At 44.2% G+C, this 19293-nt stretch overlaps 1 protein-coding gene across 4 annotated transcripts in view; it reads left to right on the forward strand.

Moving 5' to 3' along the window:
- The window catches only part of KDM2A (lysine demethylase 2A), a 143127-nt gene that overhangs the window by 7851 nt on the left and 115983 nt on the right, over nucleotides 1-19293 (forward strand). The window contains exon 3 of one of the 4 annotated variants that reach the window (XM_009185543.4): nucleotides 4313-4434. The exons of the other annotated variants lie outside the window; for them this stretch is intronic. The gene's annotated coding sequence lies outside the window, so the exon portion shown is untranslated. The remainder of the gene's footprint in view (nucleotides 1-4312; nucleotides 4435-19293) is intronic. 4 annotated transcript variants of the gene reach the window in all.

Below are 19293 nucleotides of genomic sequence, written 5' to 3' on the forward strand. Positions count from 1 at the left end.
AGAGTGCAGTGGCGTGATCATAGCTCATTGTAGCTTCAACCGCCTGGCTCAAGTGATCCTCCCATCTCAACATGGGACTGTAGCTGGGACTACAGGCATGTGCCACCACACCTGGCTAATTTTTAATTTTTTCTGTAAAGGCAGGCTCTCCCTGCTCAGGCTGTTCAGGCTGGTCTGGTTTTTTTTGCTCAGTCTGGTCTTGAACTCCCAGACTCAAGTGATCCACCTTGGCTTCCCAAAGTGCTGGGATTACAGGTGTGAGCCACTATGCCTGGTGTGCTTGTCAATCTTGATGAAATTGAGAGCTTTTAGCACTTTCGTCTAGCAAAAAAAAAAAAAAAAACAAATGGAGAGCTTTTCTAAAAGATGTTATTATATTATCAGATATTCAATCCTGTTAACTTGTCTTACATATAATTCTCTATGAAATAGCTAAATCATTTATCTGTTGCAAGGAACTGGGGCCGCTGAAACTCTGGTAATAGTCCCACCTTTCCTTGGGTTACCCTTGAAAGTGTCTCCCCAAATTCAGCAGCGATTACCAGATTATCTTTTTTTAAATTTAATTTTTTTTTTTTTTTGAGGTGGAGTTTTGCTCTTGTTGCCCAGGCTGTAGTGCAATGGTGCAATCTGGGCTCACCGCAACCTCCCCTTCCCGGGTTCAAGCGATTCTCCTGCTTCAGCCTCCAAGTAGCTGGGATTACAGGCATGCATCACCGTGCCCGGCTAATTTTGTATTTTAAGTAGATACGGGGTTTCACGACGTTAGCCAGGCTGGTTTCAAACTCCTGACCTCAGGCGATCTGTCCTCCTGGGCCTCCCAGAGTGCTGGGATTACAGGCGTGAGCTACCATGCCTGGCCCTTTTTTTTTTTTTTTTTTTTTCTATACGGGGTCTTACTCTGTTGCCCAGGCTAGAGTGCAATGGCACTACCGCTGCAGCATCAGCCTCCCCAGGTGATCCTCTTACCTCAGTCTCCTGAGTGGCTTGGACCACAGATACATGCCACCACACCTGGCTTATTTTTAAAATCTTTCTGGAGACAGGTTTTCACTTGTTGCCCAGACTGGTCTTGAACTCCTGGGCTTAGGTGATCCTCTCTCCTGCCTGGAGGCCTCTCCAGCCTCCCCAGGTCTTGGGATTATAAGTGTGAGCCACTGCACCTGGTCCCCCTTCCCACCCTGAGGTCTTTTTGACTGGGAATGGACTAAGTAAAATAGAATATTTATTTTAAGCCTTTTTTTTTTCTAGTATGAAAGTATAACGTTAACTAGAAAAAATTATATGTGGTCTACATTGTTGAATTAGTTTATTTCTGATTATTTTATGAGGTTTAGTCTTTAGTCTGTGTTGGTAGAGAGCACACTGGTCTCATTGTTGCGGCCTCCCTCCTAATAAATGTAGGAAAAACTTGACCATTTTTGAGTGATTCAAAAATGCAGATAATGATGGAGCTAATTTTTTATTCTTACATGTCAGTCTTCCACAGTAAGCTATATTTTGGGCCCGTAGAATGAGGGTTATATTTAAGCCCTATCATTTTCTGTTTTATTTTGCTGAGCACTAATCACTACTGTACTTTGTGTATAGCTTCCCACTAGAGTATAAGCTCCTTGAAAGTTGGGACGTCGTTTTTGTTGATGCTATGTGCTAGATGCTTCAAATAGGGCCTAACACATAGCAAGTGCTGAATAAGTATTTGTCGATGTTGTTGAAAGCCCTAATATATGCTCTTTTTTGCTACCAATTTTCTTGAATGCCAGTAGTAAGCCACTAGAGTGGAGGAGGGTCTGGATGCAGTGGCTCACACCTGTGGTCCCAGCTACTCAGGAGGTTGAGGCAGAAGTATCACTTGAGCCCAGGGGCTTAAGGCTGTGGTGAGCTATGACTTTGCCAGTGCACTCCAGCTTGGGCTACAGAGCAAGACCCTGTCTCTAAAAAAATTAATAAATTAGAATAGAGGACACTTTGGCAGGTAGGGATGAGGAGGATATCTGGATATTGGGTCTTGCAGCGTAGATAAGAACCAGAGACCTAAACTGTAACAAATAAAAACGTATGCGTAGCACACATCTCAGAATACCACATTGATGGTATTTGGTATTCGGACCGTTAGAACAAATAATAAAAGTGTCTAGTTGACTTTAAAAGTTTAGTGTGGCCAGATGTGGCTTACACCTGTAATCCCAGCACTTTGGGAGGCCAAGGGGAGTAGATTGCTTGACGTCAGGACTTCAAGACCAGCCTGACCAACATGGTGAAACCCTGTCTCTACTAAAAATACAAAAATTAGCCGGGCGTAGTGGCACCACATGCCTGTAATCCCAGCTACCCAGGAGGCTGAGACAGGAGAATCGCTTGAACTCGTGAGGCAGAGGTTGCCGTCAGCTGAGATCATGCCACTGCACTCCAGCCTGGGTGACAGAGAGAGAGAGACTCCGTCTCAAAAAATTAAAAAAAAAAAAAAAGTAAAGTTTAGTCTGAATTTTAAGCTCTCCTATTCTTTTTTTCCCCCCCCCCTTTTGTGAGACAGTTTCACTATGGTCACTCAGGCTGGAGTGCAATGGCGTGATCTCGGCTCACTGCAACCTCCGCCTCCCAGGTTCAACCGATTCTTCCGCCTCAGTCTCCCTAGTAGCTGGGATTACAGGTGCCCACCACCCCCGCCTGGCTGATTTTTGTATTGTTTTAGTAGAGACAGGGTTTCACCATGTTGGTCAGGCTGGTCTCAAACTCCTGACCTCCAGTGATCCGCCCACCTCGGCCTCCCAAAGTGTTGGGATTACAGGCATGAGCCACCGTGCCCGGCCTTAAGTTCCCTTGTTCTAACCCTGTCCTAAACTGTGCCTAGGTTTTACTGACCTTTAGACAGCCTTAAAGCTGTGAAGTTGCAAGTGATGATGTTTGTGTTATTCTCAGATCTTGGTTTTGGTTATTAAGTCAAGGAATTGATACATTACGTATATCATGTAGATAGACATACATTCTTTGTATCTTTCTATTTTGGGGGGGTAATGGACACTCTTAATTAGGTTTCATTAATTTTCTCTGTTTATCTCACTTTGGGAATAGTACTTTATTTTTGCATTGCACTTTCACATCAAAAAGAGTTAAAATTCAGTAAAAATTTATTATATGTCAGATAGTAGGCTAGGTTCTTTCATATATATTACCTTATTTAATTCTCAAAAGAACTTTGTAAGGTAGATGGTATAGTTTTAAATCTTGTTTTTTTTTTTTTTTTTAATTATGGAGAGAGAGGCCCAGAGAGGGGCCATGACTTGCCCAAGATCACAGAGTTGGTAAGAGGTGAAACCAGACCTTGAACTCAGGTACCCTGACTCCAAACTCCAAGTTTCTTCTGTCATATCATCCAGTGTCTCTTATGTACTTTATACAGAAAACAGGCTGGGTGCAGTGGTTCACGCCTGTAATCCCAGCACTTTGTGAGGCCGAGGCGGGCAGATCACCTGTGGTCAGGAGTTCGAGACCAGCCTGGTCAACATGACGAAACCCCATCTCTACTAAAAATACAAAATTAGCTGGGCATGGTGGTGCACACCTGTAGTCTGAGCTACTCGGGATGCTGAGGTGGGAGAATTGCCTGAACCCGGAAGGTGGAAGCTGCAGTGAGCTGAGATCACGCCATCGCATTCCAGCCTGGGTGACAATAGTGAAACTCCATCTCAAATAATATTAATAATAATAACTACTCTTACTGCACTGTGTGTAGGCTGAGTACTTTCTCTTTTTTTGAGGCTACTTTAATATTTTCTTTTTTTTTTTTTTGAGATGGAGTTTCGCTCTTGTCGCCCAGGTTGGAGTGTAGTGGTGCGATCTTAGCTCACTGCAACCTCTGGCTCCCAGGTTAAGGCGATTCTCCTGTCTCAGCCTCCCTAGTAGCTGGGATTACAGGTGTGTGCCACCATGCCTGGCCAATTTTTGTATTTTTAGTAGAGATGGGGTTTTATCATATTGGCTAGGCTGGTCTGGAACTCCTGACCTCAGGTGATCCACCTGCCTTGGTCTCCCAGAATACTGAGATTGCAGGCATGAACCACCACTCCCCGCCTACTTTAACATTTTCTTCCTGACGTCTGTCTGCTTAACATCCTGAATGAGATAGCTATAAATATTTGATAGCCAGTGTTTGATCATGTTTCAAAAAAAGATGGTACATTCTTTCTTTTCATGAACTTTGAACTTATTGCACTTGATCTGTTAAAATAGCAGTATTGTGCAGTTTGTGTGTATGTCAAGGCTTTTATTTATGTATGTCACTCATATCCTTGTTTTCTGTTTTAAATTTTAGGTTCTTGGGGTTTTTCTCTGTCTGTGAGTACTTGGTAAAAAGTTAAACCCTAAAGATAAAAGGCAGCAAATAGTGACCAAACGAATGTTTTTGGCAAATACATTGGTGAAGGCCTCCTTCAGGTAGGTAGAGAGGAGGAGGGAAGAGGGTGGCCTTTCAGGTGGTAAAGACAGCATAAGCTTTGTACTACTACTATAAGGCCTATTCTGTGGATCTCTGATGGATGAGCAGTACTAAAGTAGGTGGTGTCTTTTGAGGGGCACTGCTGATAATGTTGGGTAGAAATTTTAAACAACTTTGAAAGCCAAGTATGGACATAGCCATTAGTTTTTTTTTGTTTGTTTTTTTTTTTTTTTTTTTTTGTGGATATGGAGTCTCACTGCGACGTCCAGGCTGGAGTGCAATGGCATGATCTCGGCTCACTGTAACCTACACTTCTTGGGTTCAAGCGATTCTCCTGCCTCAGCCTCCTGAGTAGCTGGGATTACAGGCACACATCACCATGCCCAGCTAATTTTTTTGTATTTTCAGTAGAGACGGGGTCTCACTATTATTGGCCAGGCTGGTCTGGAACTTCTGACCTCAAATGATCCGCCCGCCTCGGCCTCCCAAAGTGCTGGGATTACAGGCATGAGCCACTGCACCCAGCGGTTTGTTTTTAATAGTGATTTGGCCAAAGTGATGTTTTGGGAGTAATACCTACAGTTTCGGGTCAGGGGTGGTCTAGAAGGATGTTCAAATAGCTTACCTTTTGAGGTGACAGGAACCCTGAACTCTTAAGGCAGTGGTTTTCAAAGTTAGGTCTCTCATTAGCAGCATGAGCATTACCTGGGTGTCTGGGAACATGTTAGAATGCGAATTCTTGGACCCCACCCCAAACTTACTGAACTAGAAACTCTGGAGCTGGGACCCAGCATTCTGTGTTTTAACAAGGCAGGTGATTTTGATACATGCAAAAGTTTGAGAAACATTGCTATAGGTTATAGGTAGAAATGGAAAGGAAGAGATAGAAGCAAGACATATTGGCAGTGAAGGACTGACTAAACTTTGTAACCGATGGATAGCAGCATGTTATAATAGAGAAGAGTACTTAATTGGGGATGTTGAGCCTTGAGTTTTAGTATCAAGTCTCTTACCAACTGTGCTTTTATTTTTATTTATTTATTTATTTATTGAGACGGAGTTTTGCTCTTGTTGCCCAGGCTAGAGTGTAGTGGTGCGATCTCAGCTCACTGCAATGTCTGCCTCCCCGGTTCAAGTCATTCTCCTGCCTCAGCATCCCAAGTAGCTGGGATTACAGGCATGCACCACCATGCCGGGCTAATTTTGTGTTTTTTTAGTAGAGACGGTGTTTCACCATGTTGGTCGGGCTGATCTCAAACTCCTGACCTCAAGTGATCTATCTGCCTTGGCTTCCCAAAGGGCTGGGATTACAGATGTGAGCCACTGTGCCTAGCCTATTTTTAGTTTTTGTTTTGAGACAGAGTCTCGCTCTGTTGCCCAGGCTAGAGTGCAGTGGCCTGATCTCTGCTCACTGTAACCTCCACCTCCTGAGTTCAAATGATTCTCCTGTCTCAGCCTCTCGAGTAGCTTGGGTTACAGGCTCCTGCCACCACGCCCAGCTAATTTTTGTATTTTTAGTAGAGACGGGGTTTTGCCATGTTGGCTAGTCTGGTCTTGAACTCCTGACCTCAGGTTATCTGCCCTCCTCTGCCTACCAAAGTGCTGGGATTACAGGCATGAGCCACCGCACCTGGCCTCCAACTGTGGGTTTTTTTGTTTTTTGTTTTTTTTTGAGAGGGAGTCACGCTCTCTCCCAGGCTGACGTGCAGTGGCGCCATCTCGGGTCACTCTAACCTCTGCCTCCCAGGTTCAGGCGATTGTCCTGCATCTGCCAGCTGGGTTTAAAGCCGTGCACCACCATGCCCAGGTAATTTTTGTATTTTTAGTAGAGACGGGGTTTCACCATGTTGGTCAGGCTGGTCTCGAACTCCTGACCTCGTGATCCTCCTGCCTCGGCCTCCCAAAGTGCTGGGATTACAGGCGTGTGCCACCATGCCCAGCACCAGCTGTGGTTTTAAACAAGAAAACTGACCTGTCCTTGTCGAAGTTGTACAGCATGCTTTCTGAGGATTTTGGAGGCAAAGACAAATGAAATGTTAAGGTAGGCTTTGGGATTTTTTAGCTTGGATTACCAGGAAGACCGGGGGAAAGATTTTTTGCAACTGTGAGGAGAGAATATGAGTGGATGAGGCTTTAGACAGTTGGAGATACTAGAAGATTTATTTAAAGCGGATTCTTAACTGGGGATGATTTTGCCCCCAAGGAAACATTTAGCAGTGGACATTTCTGATGGTCAGAGTGGGGTAGTGCTACTGGTATTTAATGAGTAGAGGCTAGGAATGCTGCTGAAGCATCTGCAGTGCACAAGACAGCCCTAACTACAATGAATTAACAGATCCAGAATGTCAAAAGTACAAGGTTGACAAACCCTGATATAAAGGGGAACACCCAGGTTGTGTGTTTCCATCCTAATTATCTAGTGCTCATTTTATATATTTTTTTTTAATTTTTATTTATTTACTTATTTTTGAGACAGAGTCAATCTATTGCCGAGGCTGGAGTGTAGTGGTGCGATCTCGGCTCACTTCAACCTCTGCCTCTTGGGTTCAAGCGATTCTCCTGCCTCAGCCTCCTGAGTAGCTGGGATTACAGGTATGCATCGCCATACCCAGCTAATGTTTATATTTTTAGTAGAGACAAGGTTTCGCCGTGTTGACTAGGCTGGTCTTGAACTTCTGACCTCAGGTGATCCACCCGCCACAGCCTCCCAAAGTGCTGGGACTGCAAACGTGAGCCACCTTGCCCAGCCTTAAATTTTAGATAAATCTAACAGAACATCTCAAAAGCAGCCTCACATTGTGTTTCCCACATCATGCTTGGCAAAAGTAAGCATGAAGCCCTTTTTTTGTTGTTGAATTTTCACAAAACTAACTTCATGGTCATGATAATTCTGAACCCAGTTGCATATTTTCTTTACTCTTTTCAATATACTCAAAAATCAACTTATTTTGGTAACGTAAGCATTCACTGTCTAGTCATCAATCATTAAGCTACAGCAGATCAGATTTTTGTGTGTGTGTGTGTTTTCCCTGAGACGGAGTTTCACTCTTGTTGCCCAGGCTAGAGTGCAATGGCGCGATCTCGGCTCACCACAACCTCCGCCTTCTGGGTTCAAGCGGTTCTCCTGCCTCAGCCTCCCGAGTAGCTGGGATTACAGGTATGCACCACCATGCCCAGCTAATTTTGTATTTTTAGTAGAGACGGGGTTTCACCATGTTGGTCAGGATGGTTTCGATCTCTTGACCTTGTGATCCACCTGCCTCATGATCCACCTGCCTCGGCCTCCAAAAGTGTTGGGATTACAAGTGTGAGCCACCACGCCCGGTGCAGATTTCCTTTTGATACTCTCTTTGAAGGATAGGGAAATGAGATAAAAGTTGTGGTGCTGTTGTGAGCAAATGTTAAAATATTTTTAATTGCCCTGTGGCTGAAGGCTGCACGATCACTCTGAAAAACTGCCTCATGAGCTGGTTGTAGTCCTCAGCCTTAATTCATCTCTTTAGATCCTGGATCACAGACGTTGGGAACTTTTTTGTGTGTCAAGGCAGTAATCTGGCCAACTTGTTTCTGAAAGTGACCTCAAGATAATATATATTCATAAATGTAGTGATCATTTTATAATAGTTTTATAGTTTCCACAGTACTTCTTTGTCTCTTGTGTCTTTTTGTCGTTTTAGTCTTTTGGTCATCACCATCTTAGTCTTCTGAATATCACCATTCTTAGGGTTGCCAGAACTTGTGGACAGTGCTACATGTTGGATAATCCCAAAAGTTGCCATTCACGTATCTTAATCTATGTGAATAAAGACGCCCTTGGAGTTCAACGGTGCACACCCTGTAGAACTATGCATTGATGTTTCTACCCATGACTGAAGGGTAGATTCTAGATAGTTCACCCTGTCATATACTTCCATTACATTCTGTGTTTACCTTTGTAGCCTTTGTGTAACTATAGTTAACATTACTAGTGTAAGTATTTTTGTTTAATATCTGACTTTTTCACCAGGCCAGAAAGAAACCTTTTTTGGGGGATAAGGTGTAAAGGAAAAGTCAACTGCAGATTTGAAACTAGGAGATAAAAGCCCAATCTCACGGATAATAGCACACATCAATCAAATGTATACTGTGTGCTTGGTACTGGCATTTTCCATATACCCACTAATTTAATTCTCAAGAACCCTTTGAAATGGATTCTTTGATTCCCATTTTACAGTTTTGGAAACAGATCCAAAGTGCAGTTAAGTGTCTCAGGTTATCCAGGTAAAGGACAGAGCCAGGATTCAAAGTAAACAGTCTGGTGATTCCAGAGCATACTAAGCTATACTGCCTCTTCATCAACTTTGCTGGGACATAGTTTATAAATGTTTTGCTGATGAATTCAGGGTGTTTCCCAAGTCATCTGTTCTCATTCAGGAGATTCATTCACTTAAACAAATGTTTGTTGAGTGCTTATGTTGTGCTAAGCATTTTATTTGGGTCTTCCAAATGCTGTGGTTTCAGATAATGCTGAGTGCTTTGAAGAAATTACAAGGATGATGAGATACTTGTAGGATGGAGAATTCCTTGAGATTGAGTGATCAATGAAAGGCTTCTTGAGAAGGTGGCGTTTTGTACTGAGACCTGAGTGATGAACAGCCAATCTTGTGACGTTCAAGGGCTCCAGGGACCAGATCTGGGGCCCTAGGTATAGGGAACAGGCAATGCAAAGCCCAAAGGTAGGAATGAAAAAATAATACTGAGCATTTAACCATGTCCACATACCATGTAGAGCTCTGGCTTACAGTAATGGATGAGACAGATATGGTCCCTCTGTCATGGAGCTTCTGGTCTGGTGGAAAAGTCAGACATTAAACAAATGCTAGTAATGTTAATTATAGTTACACAAAGGGCTACGAAGGTAAACATAGGCTTCAATGAGAGTATATGATAGAGTGAGCTAATCTAGCCTTCAGTAGTGGGTAGAAACATCAGAGAATCCTGAGAAAGCCTTTGAAGTTGAGACCTGAAGGGTGACTAGGAGGTAACCAGGCAAAGATGCAGAGTGATTAGCACATGCAGAAACTCTTAAGGTTGGAAAGAATTAGACATGTTTGAGAAACCTGCCAACCAACTAAACAAAACACCAAAAAGCCATTGTAACTGAAGAGACCTAAGTAGAGGAGAGAGTTAAAATCTTGACAGGGTAGACAGGTCAGATCAAATAGGGCATTATCCTGAAGCCATTGGGAAGGCAGAAGTTCAGCAGAGTAGTAATGCGTTTGGACCAGCGTCAGGGAGAGGGCAAGAATAGATTTGGGGAGATGTTAGGAGGCTACTGTATTGGTTCAGGTAAGATAGTGATGTGGTATGGTTGAGTGCTGGCAGAATTAGAGAGGAGATTGATTCTGTGATGGAGAGTCTATGATTGATTCTATGATTGAGAAATATATATGAAATAGAATCATAAGACTTTTCATTGAATGTTTTGAGGGTCAGTGTAAAGGAGGTAAATATAAGTATGACTCCCAAGCTTTCCTAGTGCATGGCTTATAATACAGTTCTTTTATTGAAATAGGGTACACTGAAGGAAGAGCAGGTTTGGGGACTGAGCAAAGGAGCATAAGTTCAGTTTTGAGAAAGTTTGAAAAGGTTGAATGTGAAAGCTTGTGAAATGTCACAGTAGAACTGTTGAGTAGTTAATTGGGTATGATTTTGGGCCTAAGGAAGGGCTTACTGGCATATGATTGGGTCTTTTTTTTTTTTTTTTTTTTTTGAGAAGGGGTCTTGCTCTGTTGCCCAGGCTGGAGTGTAGTGGTGAGATCTCAGCTCACTGCAACCACTGATTTCCAGGTTCAAGTGATTCCCCTGCCATAGCATCCTGAGTAGCTTGGCCTACAGGTGCATGCCACCATGCCTGGCTAATTTTTGTATTTTTAATAGATACTGGGTTTCACCACGTTGGCCAGGCTGGTCTCGAACTCCTCATCTCAAGTGATCCGCCTGCCTTGGCCTCCCAAAGTACTGGGATTACAGGTGTGAGCCACTGCCCCTGGCCTCAGGTATCTTTTCTGTTATCTATTTATTTTTTCTTAAGACAGAGTCTAGCTCTCCCCCAGGCCGGAGTGCAGTGATGCTATTCAGCTCACTGCAACCTCCACCCCCCAGGTTCAAGCAAATCTCTTGCCTCAGCCTTCTTCTGAGTAGCTGGGACTACAGGTGCACGCCACCACGCCCAGCTAATTTTTTGTATTTCTGGTAGAGATGGGGTTTTACCATGTTGCCCAGGCTGCTCTCAAACTCCTGAGCTCAGGCAGTCTGCCTGCCTTGGCCTCCCAGAGTCTAGGATTACAGGCGTGAGCCACTGTGCCTGGACTTTTCTATTATTTCTTAATTTGTTTTTGTTTGTCTTTTTTTTTTTTTTTTTTTTTTTTTTTTTTTTTTTTTTTGAGGCGGTGTCTCGCTGTGCTCCCAGGCTGGAGTGCAGTGGTGTGATCTCGGCTCACTGCAAGCTCCGCCTCCCAGGTTCATGCCATTCTCCCACCTCAGCCTCCCAAGTAGCTGAGACTACAGGCGCCCGCCACCACGCCCGGCTAGATTTTTGTATTTTTTAGTAGAGACGGGGTTTCACCATGTTAGCCAGGATAGTCTCGATCTCCTGACCTCGTGATCCACTCGCCTCGGCCTCCCAAAGTGCTGGGATTACAGGCTTGAGCCACCGCGCCCGGCCTGTTTGTCTTTTTTTAAGACAGAGTTTTGTGCAGTGGTGCGATCTTGACTCACTGCAACCTCTGCCTCCCAGGTTCAAGCGATTCTCCTGCCTCAGCCTCCTGGGTAGCTGGGACTATGGGCACGCACCACCATGCCTGGCTAATTTTTGTAGGGTTTCATCATCTTGGCCAGGCTGGTCTCGAACTCCTGACCTTGTGATCCACCCGCCTCGACCTCCCAAAGTGCTGGGATTACAGGCGTGAACCACCGCGCCTGGCCTTCTATTATTTCTTACGTTGTGCTTTCAAGGTTCTGATTATGGTCTTTCCATCTTCTGTGACTTTCCCACTCTGTAAAGTCACTAGTGGTGTGGGATGGACACTGGACTTCGGTTCATGAAATCTGCTTTTGAATTTCAGCGTATAAACTCTATAGTATTACTTAACCTTGATGAACTTTTTCGTTTGTGGAATAGTGAAAAGAAAACTCACTGTTTGGGGCCGGGTGTGGTGGCTCATGCCTGTAATCCCAGCACTTTGGGAGGCTAAAGTGGGCGGATCATGAGGTAAGGAGATCGAGACCATCCTGGCTAACACGGTGAAAGCCCGTCTGTACTAAAAAAATGCAAAAAAATTAGCTAGGCGTCGTGGCGGGTGCCTGTAGTCCCAGCTACTCGGGAGGCTAGGCAGGAGAATGGCGTGAACCTGGGAGGCGGAGCTTGAAGTGAGCCAAGGTGGAGGTTGCAGTGACCAGAGATCATGCCACCGCAATCCAGCCTGAGCGACAGAGCAGGACTCTCTGTTAAAAAACAACAACAACAAAAAAACAACTCACTATTTGGAAATAGTTTCTAAGTGCTTGGTTAACTTTAAAGGGTTTGCCATTGTAGACCCCAACTCCCTAGCCTGATACTCAGGCCCCAGTTGACTGTCACATGTTCCAGTCAAACCAAGCTGCCCACTTGTTTTTTTTCCACATACATGTGATATCCTGTCTCTCAGTCCCTACCCTAGTTTTCATCCTCTAAAGTCCATTTGAAATACTGTGTTTTGAAGGAAACCTGTTTTTCTGAGTCCTCATAATTTTTTCTCTCTTTCTCTCATGATATCTAACTGGATATAAAATAGAAAGTTTATGGCCAGGTGGCATGGTGGCTCACGCCTGTAATCCCAGCACTTTGAGGGGGCCGAGGCGGGTGGATCACTTGAGGTCAGGAGTTCGAGACCAGCCTGGCCAACATGGTGAAACCCTGTCTCTACTAAAAATACAAAAAATTGGCGTGGTGGTAGGCACCTGTAGTCCCAGCTACTCAGGAGGCTGAGGCAGGAGAATGGCGTGAACCCGGGAGGCGGAGCTTGCAGCAAGCTGAGATCGCGCCACTGCACTTCAGCCTGGGCGACAGAGTGAGACTCCGTCTCAAAAAAAAAATGCAAAAATTAGCCGGGCGTGGTGGCAGGCACCTGTAATCTCCGCTACTTGGGAGACTGAGGCAGGAGAATCGCTTGAACCTGGGAGACAAAGGTGGCAGACTCCATCTCAAAAAAAAAGCATGATAGCATGATACGATTTAAATCATTGCGACTCTTTATTTTACTGGTTAGTTAATAATGCATGATATCATGACAACAATGTAGAATGTAATAAAATTAATTCATTTCATTCAGTGGTTACATGCTGATAGTAATACTGTAAGTTGTTATTGGGAAGGTAGTGGTCAGAATACAGTCAGAGAAGGGAAGTCCAGGACTAAGAATTTGCTGTATCTAATTGCCCCACTTACTCTAGTCATTAGTGAAAAGAGGACTGACTGTTAATGTCCCTTGAGACTGTCCAGTTACCTTTGTCTTGCTCACTAGACTTTTTTTTTTTTTTTTAAAGAGATGGGGTCTCACTATTTTCGCAAGCTGGTCTTAAACTCCTGAGCTCAAGTGGTCTTCCCACCTCAGCTCTGGGCTACTTTCATAATTAGTTTGTTTCTTTTTTCTTTCTTTCTTTCTTTTTTTTGAGATGGAGTCGTCTTCTGTCACCCAGGCTGGAGTGCAGTGGCATGATCTCGGCTCCCTGCAACCTCTGCCTCCCAGGTTTAGGCAATTCTTCTGCCTCAGCCTCCCGAGTAGCTGGGACTACAGGCGTGTGCCACCATGCCCAGCTAATTTTTGTATTTTTTGGTAGGTGTTTCACCATGTTGGCCAGGCTGGTCTCAAACTCCTGGCCTCAAGTGATCTGCCTGCCTTGGCCTCCCAAAGTGCTGGGATTATAGGCATGAGCCACTGTGCCCGGCTTGTTGCAAGTTCTTATAGTATAGAATACTGCTTATGTGTAGCACTTACCAAAGTTACCATTTTATATTTCTTTGGATTATTGTTTGATTGTTTCACTATTAGGGTATACACATCATTAAAGGCTGCTGTCGTGTCTTTTCTCACCATTTCATCACCATATTTGATGTAATGCTTTATTAGGTGCTTAATGTTTTGTTTTGTTTCCTATGAATGTTCATATCTAAAATGCTCTTTCTGCAGCCTCGTTCTTTTTTCTGGGTAAGTTCCTAATTACCTTCCAGGGCTCCCAGAGATTGACCTTCTCTTGCATTCTCCTCCTTTATATTCCCAGGGATACTTTATATGTATTTCTGTTGTGGGACCAGTTACTTTGTATTACGTGTTGCTTAATGTTGGGGCTGTGTCCTGAGAAATGTGTTATTAGGCGATTTCGTCATGCAAACATCAGAGAATATGCTTGCACAAACCTAGATGGCATAGCTTACTACACACCTAGACAATGTGATACAGCCTGTTACTCTTAGGCTACAAACCTGTACAGCATGTTACTTTATATTGAATATTGTAGGGAATTTTAGCACAAGTATATGTATTTGTGTTTTCCTAAACATAGAAAAGGCACACTAAAACTATAGTTTTTTGTTTTTTTTTGTTTTTTTTTTTTTTAGACGGAGTCTCGCTCTGTTGCCCAGTTTGGAGTGCAGTGGCACGATCACAGCTCACTGCAACCTCTGCCTCCCAGGTTCAAGTGCCTCAGCCTCCCAAGTAGCTGGGACTGCAGGCACGCGCCACCATGCCCAGCTAAATTTTCGTATTTTAGTAGAGATGGGATTTCACCATGTTGGCCAGGATGATCTCTGTCTCCTGACTTTGTGATTCGCCTGCCTCGGCTTCCCAAAGTGCTGGGATTACAGGTGTGAACCACCACACCCGGCTAAACTATAGTATTATAATATTACAGGACCACCGTCACATATACAGTTGTTGACTGAAATGCTGTTAAGTGGCACAAGTCTGTATTTGACCGTGAGTCTCTTTTTACCTAGTAAGAGTAGATTTCTTTTTTTTTTTTTTTTTTGAGACGGAGTCTCGCTCTGTCACCCAGGTTGGAGTGCAGTGGCCGGATCTCAGCTCACTGCAAGCTCCGCCTCCCGGGTTTACGCCATTCTCCTGCCTCAGCCTCCCGAGTAGCTGGGACTACAGGCACCCGCCATCTCGCCCGGCTAGTTTTTTGTATTTTTTTAGTAGAGACGGGGTTTCACCGGGTTAGCCAGGATGGTCTCGATCTCCTGACCTCGTGATCCGCCCGTCTCGGCCTCCCAAAGTGCTGGATTACAGGCTTGAGCCACCGCGCCCGGCCAAGAGTAGATTTCTTTAAGACAAGGAGTATGTTTTATTCAAGTGCTCAAAAATTGTCTATTGAATTGAACGAAAATGTGTTGTGTAGTCCTAAAAATACATAAAATATAGAGAACATAATAAGTGAATTTCAACAATGATAAGAACCTTTGATTGCTAATCAGGAAGTATAGGTTAGTTATCTAGCTGTATTTTATTGACCTACAAGGTTCTTAGTTCTAATAATTTAAACCAGTTGTTTTCAAAGTGTGCTCCCCAGACCACATTACCTGGGAATTAGTTAGAAAGGGAATTCTTGGCCGGGTGCGGTGGCTCACACCTGTAATCCCAGCACTTTGGGAGGCCAAGGTGGGCAGATCACCTGAGGTCAGGAGTTCGACACCAGCCTGACCAATATGGCAAAACCCCATGTCTACCAAAAACACAAAAATTAACTAGGCGTGGTGGTGTGCACCTGTAATCCCACCTACTAGGGAGGCTGAGGCAGAAGAATTGCTTGAATCCGGGAGGTGGAGGTTACAGTGAGCCAAGATTGCGCCGCTGCACTCCAGCCTGGGTGACAGAGCAAGACTTCCATCTCAAAAAACAACAACAACAACAGCAACAACAAATGGAATTCTTGGATCCTACCCCAAACGTACTGAATCAGAAACTCTGGCAGTGGGGACTCAACAGCCTGTGTTTCAACTAGTTCTCCAGGTGATTCTGATAGATGGTAAAGTTTGAGAACCATTGGAATTGTAGCAGTTTTTCTGTTTGTTGGAACAAAAAATTAACTAGAGGTAGCTACTTTAATTTCATACTTCCCAACTTAAAGTTATTTTAAAATTGTTTCTTCATATTTCCTGCCAGTTGAATTTGCTGACATTTTTCTAAACCACTCATGGTATATTAGGTGCAGTATCTTTGAATTACAGGCAGTCATACTAAGTTTTTGAAGACTGTTGCTTTCCCTGTGCTCCTTAAGTCTTATTTAAATAACCTTCAGTGAGTACAGAATGGGCCCATTACTACATCCTTCCTGGTGACACCAGTTAACCAAGCCAGGGCAAGTAAATATACCCTGGACCCTGCTAACCAAAGGTTACTTCTTTTGTTTTTTGGTTTTTTTTTTCCTTTTTTCTTTTTTTCTTTTGAGACGGAGTCTCGCTTTGTCTTCCAGGCTGGAGCGCAGTGGCGTGATCTCAGCTCACTGCAATCTCAACCTCCCAGGTTCAAACGATTCTCCTGTCTGAGCCTTCCAAGTAGCTGGGATTACAGGCACCCATCACCATGCCCAGCACATTTTTGTATTTTTAGTAGAGATGGGTTTTCTCCATGTTGGCCAGGCTGGTCTTGAACTCCTGACCTCGGGTGATCCGCCCACCTTGGCCTCCCAAAATGCTAGGATTACAGGTGTGAGCCACTGTGCCCAGCCTCTTTGTTTTTTAAAGATGGATCTGTCTACATAGGTTGCCCAGGCTGGTCTTGAACTCCTAGGCTCAAGTGATCCTTCTGCCTCAGCCTCCCAAAGTACTAGGATTACAGGCATGAGCTATCATGACTAGCCCAAAGGTCGCAAGGTTGCTGCCTTTTTTTTTTTTTTTTTTTGGAGACAGAGTCTCAGTCTGTCACCCAGTCTGGAGTGAGCTGGCCCGATCTTGGCTCACTGCAACCTGTGCCTCCCAGGTTCAAGTGATTCTTCTGCCTCGGGTCCTCAGTAGCTGGGATTATAGGCATGCGCCACCACGCCTGGCTATTTTTATATTTTTTTTTAGTAGAGTCCAGGTTTCACCGTGTTGCCCTGGCTGGTCTCCTTGACCTCAAGTAATTTGTGCACCTTGGCCTCCCACAGTATTGGGACTAACGGCGTGAGCCACCGCACCTGGCCTACTCCTGCGTTCTTAGCTTGAGTTCCTGGTTGATGGATGGTGCCACCAATTGAGAGAGAATATCACGGTTTGTGGGTTGAGTGTGGTGGCTCACACCTATAATCCCAACACTTTGGGAGACCGAGGCAGGAAGAGTTTGAGGCTTGAGCCCAAGAGTTGGAGACTAACCTGGGCAACATGGCGAAATCCTGTCTTTCTAGAAAATACAAAAATTAGCTGGCTGTCATGGCGTGTACCTCTAGTCCCAGGTACTTGGGAGGCTGAGGTGGGAGGATCACTTGAGCCTGGAAGGTCAAGGCAGCAGTGAGCCATGATTACGCCACTGCACTTCAGCCTGGGCGACAGAGTGAGACCTTGTCTCAAAAAAAAAAAAAAAAAAAAATCATGGTTTTATACAAATTTAAGAATATAGGCAGGAAGACCACCCTGAGCAATGTAGCAAGATGATGTCGCAAGAAAACCTTAAAAGAAGTTACAAGTAGGCTGGGCGCAATGGTTCCCACCTGTAATCCCAGCACTTTGGGAGGCCAAGGTAGGTGGATCACCTGAGGTCAGGAGTTTGAGACCAGCCTTGGCAACATGGTGAAACCCCGCCTCTACTAAAAATACAAAACGTTAGCTGGGTGTAGTGGTGGGCGCCTGTAATCCCAGCTACTTGGGAGGCTGAAGCAGGAGAATTGTTTTTTTTTTTTTTTTTTTTTTTTTTGAGACGGAGTCTCGCTGTGTAGCCCAGGCTGGAGTGCAGTGGCCGGATCTCAGCTCACTGCAAGCTCCGCCTCCCGGGTTCACGCCATTCTCCGGCCTCAGCCTCCCGAGTAGCTGGGACTACAGGCGCCCGCCACCTCGCCCGGCTATTTTTTGTATTTCTTAGTAGAGACGGGGTTTCACCGTGTTAGCCAGGATGGTCTCGATCTCCTGACCTCGTGATCCGCCCATCTCGGCCTCCCAAAGTGCTGGGATTACAGGCTTGAGCCACCGCGCCCGGCCAGAAAAGATAGTAATCTAATTTTAAAATACTAAACTACTAGGTATTAGACTTTTTTTTTTTTTTTTTTTTTTTTAAAACGGTGTTTTGCTCTTTTTTGCCTAGGCTGTAGTGCGATGGTGCAATCTCGGCTCACTGCAACCTCCACCTCCCAGGTTCAAGTGATTCTCCTGCCTCAGACACCCAAGTAGCTTTACACCCAAGTAGGATTACAGGCATGCACCACCATGCCCGGCTAATTTTGTATTTTTAGTAGAAGGACGGAGTTTTACCATGTTGGCCAGGCAGGTCTTGAACTCCTGACCTCAGGTGACCTGCCCTCCTCAGCCTCCCAAAGTGCTGGGATTACAGACATGAGCTACTGTGCCTGGCCTAGAATCTGTATTTTAGATACTCAGTAACCAAAAGATAGCAAAATTCAACAATTTGTTGTGTAATGGCAGATCTTGCACGAAATTACAGAATTCTTTACAACCTTAGACAAGTTTAATTAAACGGAAGAAACTAAAAGAAGAAAGAAACAGCTACAGCTGTTTAGCCCAGAAATATGCCTTTGCTTTTCTAGCCAGTAAATAGATCAGAACTTAAGAAATTCACTGCCTTTCAGTGTACTTCAAATTTTACAGCTAAGGGCCAGAGGTATCATTTGTTAGTCTGACAAGTAAAAAACGATGTTTTCTTTTCTCAAAAATGTGAAAACTTTACCACCACCTTGTTGGGCCAAGGGAGAGGTTGGGGGAAGTTATCAGAGAAGAGTAATTGAAACTGCTTTCTGCATATTGTTGATTTTCAAGTGTATTTAAATTATTTTTGTAGTAATCTATAGTATTTTTGGTTTTCATTTGTTTACTATTTGTACACATTGGAAAGTGGATTCCAGGCCACTTAGGGAAGGAAATTGATTTTGAAATGATTTTAGTCCTCTGGAAACCACGTGTTTAAATAAGGGAATGTCAAGAGGAAAGGGCTGGCCATAGTTATTAATACTTCTAGAGGAGGGATCTAAGAGTTGGAGGATATGTCAGACATGATCTCTCTTGTCTTCCTTCTCTGGGGAATTAGAGGTAAGTTGGAGAAAACTGTAGGAGGAGGGGGTCAGCAGACAAGGTGGGAAGATCACTTGAGTCTAGTAGTGTGAGACCAGCCTGGGCAACAGAGCAAGACCCCATCTCTACAAAAATAAAAAATGCCAAGGTAAATGGTGTTAATTCTAACCATTTTGGAGGTGGGGGTGGGGTGGAGAATGGAGCATAAACATTCACCTCTTTCATCCTAGTCTTCAGGCTGAACCTAGTGTTGAACACCAAAGGACAATATTCCCATACCCAGTGTGAGTGGGAAGGAGTATGTAGTAAACACCCCTTGCATGCAGTAGAGATGTGATATTCTCCTTTGCTTAGAGGATACTAGAAGCAGGGGTTCAGTTTAGTTTGTAAGTTATACCTTGGTAACTATATGTTTGACCAATTACGCTGAAAATGTAGAACTGTTTCAGCATATGTTGCTTTAGGAGATTCACATACATACATTAAGTCACTCTCTTGGTGGCTAATTTTCTCAGCTTTGGTTCTGCTGCTGCTTCCAACAGCCTAGAGTTGTGTTGTACACTCTAGCCACTAGCCATAGGTTGCTAGGGAGTGTGTGAAATGTAGCTAGTATGAATTGAGATGTGGG

The sequence above is a fragment of the Papio anubis genome, chromosome 12 (genome assembly GCF_008728515.1).
Source record: "Papio anubis isolate 15944 chromosome 12, Panubis1.0, whole genome shotgun sequence".
In the NCBI taxonomy this organism is placed as follows: Eukaryota; Metazoa; Chordata; class Mammalia; order Primates; family Cercopithecidae; genus Papio; species Papio anubis.